The sequence below is a fragment of the Rosa chinensis genome, chromosome 4 (assembly GCF_002994745.2).
Source record: "Rosa chinensis cultivar Old Blush chromosome 4, RchiOBHm-V2, whole genome shotgun sequence".
NCBI lineage: Eukaryota > Viridiplantae > Streptophyta > Magnoliopsida > Rosales > Rosaceae > Rosa > Rosa chinensis.
The window spans coordinates 40,147,895-40,154,039 of record NC_037091.1 but is presented as its reverse complement, the minus strand read 5'-3'; the positions used below and the strand labels follow the sequence as shown (position 1 = coordinate 40,154,039).

Below are 6,145 nucleotides of genomic sequence, written 5' to 3'. Positions count from 1 at the left end.
GTTTGTATAGTGGGCTTGGCTCGTAATCACAAGATTACGAACTAGGCGAATAAGATGAAAGGAAGGTGGGGTTGAGTTGAGTTTTAGAACCTATGTCAATTTTTAGTTCTTAGCCCAAGTTTGCATTAAGTTCATTAAATGGTAATTTATGCGAGTCTTCTAGGTCTAGCCCACTAGGACCTAAACTCAAATGGAGGTTCTAACCCTAGGGTTCCACTTTGGTGGTAAGCAATCACACACATCATCAACCATACATAATGTTACAAAAATTTAGTGAAATCAAGCAAGCCAAAAAGAAATAAACTTTAAATAGAATAAAACAAATTGTGTCCTCCAAGGATTATCCTCCGTGCCCAAGCTTCGACAACAACAGCCTGCAAAACAAACTAAAGTAGGGGTTAGGCTCCTACATCCAGTCATTGCCCATGCCCGCCCCCATATCTAAGTTTAAAAACATGAGTTATCGTTTTGAATAAAAGAAGTAGATAAAAACCGGTTTGCGCTTCCACGTGATCGTCACCACGTAACTACAATCCCACGGCAATTGATCATCTTTCACACTTCTATCACAACCGTCCATATAGCCAATCACTTCCGGAATTCACTAATCACAAGGCTAGAGACCAAGGGGAGAAAACAAGGGCATGGTGCACACTGCCCACCACCGGTGGCTCAAGGAGGAACAAACCTCTCCTTACATCCCCATCAATTGCCAACACATTAATCCAATCCACGCAAACCATTTCAAGTTGTAAAAACAGATAATTTCCAAAACATGCAAGAGGCCTCATATAAAACATTGTATATGCAAGAAAAGCATAGATAGAGTTAAAGGCATCCCCTACCTGGAACTCGAGCTTTATCTTGCAGCACTTGGCCTCAATGCAACCTTGTAGCAACCACCACTTCACAAGATCCTACCAAGATATCAAGCCTAGACCAAATAAGTGACATTAATCACGATAAACTAGGCTAGCTATTCACTCACATAACTCTCCGAAGAAAACATTTCCTTTAACCTAACTACTAACTAATAACCAGACCATTTGGGTTTCAATACGGGGTTTGTTGTTAGGAAGAGGGGGTAAGAACACTTTTTAAAAGACAAGTTGCTGAAAACCGAAAACAGAGTTTTAAAGGAGCTGCCAAGGGTCACGGAATTGTTCAAAATACTTGAGGTAAACTCTTGAGAAATTTTGAAAGAAGGATGGCTTGACAACCAACTCCGTAAGATTGAAATGGTTATTGAATTTCAAGTGAAACCAAACAAAGAGTAAAGGTTTTAAAGGCTGAAGTAAAACAATGTGCAGATTCTTTCCAAAAATACAAGCTTCTGTCCCCCTATTTCAAAATTGCATAACTAATTCTAGAAAAATGCTTTTAGGGTGATTCAAATTCTGGAATGTTCATATATGTGTCTAATATATTTCTCTAGAAGAAAATGACCCCAAATTCTCAACGGTTTAGCTCCAGTTTTGAAATGAATGCAACTGGGTCAGATTTTACTGAAAACTGAAAATCTGCAGAAACTGGTTCTTTTGTGTAAAGCTCTTTTGGTACCCAAAATGGCTGGTTAAGTAACCTTTAAGACACCTATAGAAAGTATCTAAAGCTTCTAAAAGCTTAAAGTCTCAGTCACCCTTCAATTCTATCAGGGGAAGGTCTTGTTGTTCACTAACATGATGTTTTGAAGACATGGTGTTTGGACAACAATAACACAAATAAACTCTATGATCAAGCATGATTTGTATAATCGAAATAACCATGTTCTAGCACAAATCTAACACACTTAAGAGGCATGTCTAATGCTCCTAATGATCTATAGCTCAGGTTACTTTCTAATTCTATATGGGCAGGTGTTGTAGCTCGATGACAAAATGCATTGAAACATGATATTTGGACAGCTACAAACAACACATAACCTTTGAACCAAACACGATTCTAATACTCAAGGTGTAGCCATGACCTAGCAGAATCCCTAGACATTAGAATGGATGACAAATCAAAATTTAGGCAGCAAGATACCAACAACAGCAGTGACAAGCTCATAATCTCCAAGAATTCGTAATACAACCAAAAATATATAGAGTTTTATGGAAAAGATGATACTCACCAAAGACTAATCAAAAAGGTGAGTTTCTCTTGAGGATTTCAACAGGAAAGAGAGCTGAGGGAGCTGATTCGATCGAGCCCAGCTGCAGGCCAAGAAGTTCGCTCAATCTCGAACATGCAAAGTGAAACAGAGACTGCTCAATATGTAGATGGGTTGTTTTGAACGTATTGAGCCTAAAAATTGAGGAATGAATTAGGAACTTGATAGTTTAAGAATCTTACCAACTGTTAGTATCAGTCTCAAGAAAGGTGTTGGGGATTCGGGTAGAGCAAGAGAGGGAATTCTAGCAGAAATCCGGAACAGGCTTGCTCCGGAACATCTTCCGCTTCGAGGGGTGTACAGGACTCAAATCGACTCCGATGGAGCTGAAATTTTGAGGCTAAATAGAGGAGACATAGACGAACAATTTTGGTGAAGAAAGTTTTTTGATCGGAGGTCTCTAACTAGGTGTTTTGGGGCTCGTAAACAGACTGATGTGTCCAGGGACGAGAGGAAAGGTGAGAAGAGAAGGGTGAATGACGATTCATGGCCTGGGTTCTCTCTTTTGAAGGTCTGAGAAGATGTTCTTGGAGGAGTTGCCCTTTGCATGATGGAAACGTGGAGGGGAGGAGCTGAACGAGGCTCCCTTTCTCTCTGCCCAACTCTGACGTGAACAAGGAAAGAGGTCAAGCTGAGTTTTGCGTGTGAAGGAGAAGGCTCAGTTTTGGGCAGATAAATTTGGGGCAAAAATAAGGTGGTAAAAATCAAAATGATGGGGAAAATAAAAGTAAAATAAGTGAATACATGAAAACTCAAATTAAAGTGTTGACAATGCCAAATAAGTATCGGGTCTCACAAAACTTATTTTTAGATAGAAAAATGGCAAGACAAGTTTTGTCGGAGTTTGCTCGAGTTTGAAAAACATAAGGAGTAAATAAATTGTGCTTTTGAAAGTCGGTGAGATGCTATACGAGTAAGCTTCGGGTAAGGCGAGCAGAAATTTCGCCAATTATTAAGAAAGGTAAAATAAGAAAATCGTAAACGCACGCACAAGTATAATTCAAAATTATGCAAAGATGTCATTATGAGCTACAACCATATTGGATCAAGGAAGATGTTCGGGTCAAAGGTCAACTAACTTATTGGGCTTGGTTCACTAGCATACCCGTCTGTTGGGTGTCCAGAGTAAATTTTGGACTCTAACCTTACGCTATTCTCGGGCCCAAGGCCCAAGCCCAAACTATTTCCAAAAGTATTTAGCCGAACAAAGGTCGCGAAAAATTTTCCTGTCAAAAAGTGACGTTCGGAATTTCACGGGAAAACTTGTTATTTTAATACTCTTCATGTAGATCATGTTATTTTAATATTTTATTAATATCTTATGAGATATTATGATATAAATTTAATATTACTATTTAAAATTTAAAAATATTTGAAATTATAAACGGATCGGATTAGCGGATCGGGTATCCGTTAATCCGACGGATATGGATTTGGATCGAGGTATCAATGATCCGCCGGGTTAACGGAGCGGTTTGGATCGAATTTTTTTTTTAGTAAACGGATTTGGATTTAGGTCGATCCGATCCGAACCCGGTCCATTTACAGGCCTAGACATGACTTCTATTTGAGCTATGACATGTCATGCTGAAACATTGGCTTTAGCTAACTCCGCCATGTTGCATTGATATTGTTCTCAACTTAAAATTAAATAGATAAATATTGGATTTTATATATAGACAAATATATTAGCACAACTTAGAGCATCTCTAACAGCTCCCTAATCTAAGACACTAAGAAATTGTTTTCTCCTGTAGTTGTCCATCCCCCAGGGGGAGACCTATGGTACGACCAAAACGTGACCTAGGCACCTCCCAATTCAGTTTTAAACACGTGTGTATATATATACAGATCTTATCCAGAGCGATGCAATATATATATCAGTATTAATTAAGCCAATAAGGCTTATGGTTAAATTTCAAAAACCCACAATTTACCCTTCTTTGATAATAGTTTAAAAATTTATAATTTAACACATGAAGGCTAAAATAGTAAATATAATACCAAAATGAATTGAAGAAATTACAAAAAAAAGATCTTAGACGTTTTGTTGTTTTGTTAACTACAATAACAGTTTTTTTTTTTTTTTTGGAGTTGGCAGTTTAAATAAAAATATTACTTATTAAACAAAAAGTTAACTTTTTTTTTTTAAGAAAGAAAAAGTTATTCATAATTTCATAAAAAATCAACATTTTTTTAGAGAAATTACTAAAACAAACTCTTTTTTTATACATAAAAAAAAAGTAAAAAATGTCAATTGACACACGCGTGAGCGTGTGTTAAGAGGCTAGTATATATATATATATATATATATATATATATATATATATATATATATATACACACACACACAGATCTTATCCAGAGCGAGGTTAGGGTTTAGGGTCACTTTTCAGTCGCATTTCCACATCTCGACCGTTCAGTTTTTAGCTACTAATGTATAGATCATCTCTGCAAAATTTCAACCAAATTGATGGTCGTTAAGGCATTGATAACTGCCTGAAAGCTAGTACGGTTCAGGTTGGACAGATTCAGTTCGTCCACTGGTTTAAGTGAGTTAGATACCTTAAAGATCATCAATTTGGTTGAAATTTTGTATATCTATACATTAGTACCTAAAAACTGAACGGTCGAGATGTGGATATGAGACCAAAAAGTGACTCTAAACCCTAACCTCGCTCTGAAATTTCAAAGCAAGGCCTCGCTCTGGATAAAATCTGTATATATATATATATATATATATATATATATATATATAAATATAAGGGTCATTCCACTAAATAATTCCTTGCGGGACCCACTTTTCGATCGCATTCCGACATCTTGACCGGCTAGTTTTGAAGTCTTAATATATATATATATATATATATATATATATATATAAGGTTCATTCCACTAAAGAATTCCTTATGGGACCCACTTTTCGATCACATTCCGACATCTTGACCGGCTAGTTTTTAAGTCTTAATGTATTAGTTTTTAAGTCTTAATATATATATAAGGGTCATTCCACTAAAGAATTCTTTGTGGGACTCACTTTTCGATCGCATTTCGCATTTCTGTAAATTTTTGACCAAATTAATTATCGATAAGATATAACTTGATATAAACTAAATTAAATCAATAGACGAACCGAATCCGTCCAACCTGAATCGTTCATATTCATAATTGTAAATCGCAGTTATGAATACCTTAATGATTATCAATTTGGCTGAAAATTTGCGGAGATGATCTACTCATATAAACCTAAAAACTGAACGGTTGAGATGTGGATATGTGATCAAAAAATGGGTCTAATAAGCTATCCCTTAAAAACACTAAAAAAAAAGATCCCTCACTACAAGGACCGCGTGTGTGTGTGTGTGTGTGTGCATATGATGGATTCTTTTTTTAGCAAACCACACATAAGCCCTTGACAGAAGATGAATTCACAAATACATCCTCACATGTTGATTTAGAGTTTATAAGGACAAAATTTTACACATAAGACTAGTTGTTATTTTGTTGTCATATGTCAATAAGATATTTACAATTCTAACCTTCATGCATGGATAACTAAATATTAAATTTTTTTCTCTAATTCAAACTCTTTTTTGTTCAAATCCTGCTACTGCACTCATACTCGTCAAGTTCTGCTACTACACTTGTATTCGTGTCCTACTACTGCACTCGTTCAATCCTACTACTACACTTGCTGCACATTCATACTCGTTCAGTTTTGCTACTACATTTGTACTCGTCTAGTTCTACTACTGCACTTGTACTCATCCATCTTTGCTATTGCACTCATACTCTTCCAATCCTGCTACTACACTCGCTGGAAATTTAGCTGCTACTGCACTCGCTGGAATTTTGTGGGATCCGTTTTGGAATCACATATCAGCATCTCGACCGTTCAGTTCTTAAGACTTAATGAATAGATTACCTCTACAAATTTTCAGCCAAATTGATGATCGTTAAGGTACTGAACTAGATGAGAGAAAGAACGAATTA

The 6,145-nt window shown here is 36.3% G+C and overlaps 1 long non-coding RNA gene across 1 annotated transcript; it reads right to left on the bottom strand.

Annotated features, from left to right (window-relative positions):
* Positions 1–239: 239 nt before the first annotated feature.
* Positions 240–2,787, bottom strand: LOC112200347. Its single transcript, XR_002936287.2, has 3 exons — positions 2,114–2,787; positions 846–917; positions 240–386 (listed from the first exon to the last, which is right to left on the bottom strand). It is a non-coding gene; the product is annotated as an uncharacterized LOC112200347 (long non-coding RNA).
* Between the last annotated feature and the right edge of the window lie 3,358 nt (positions 2,788–6,145).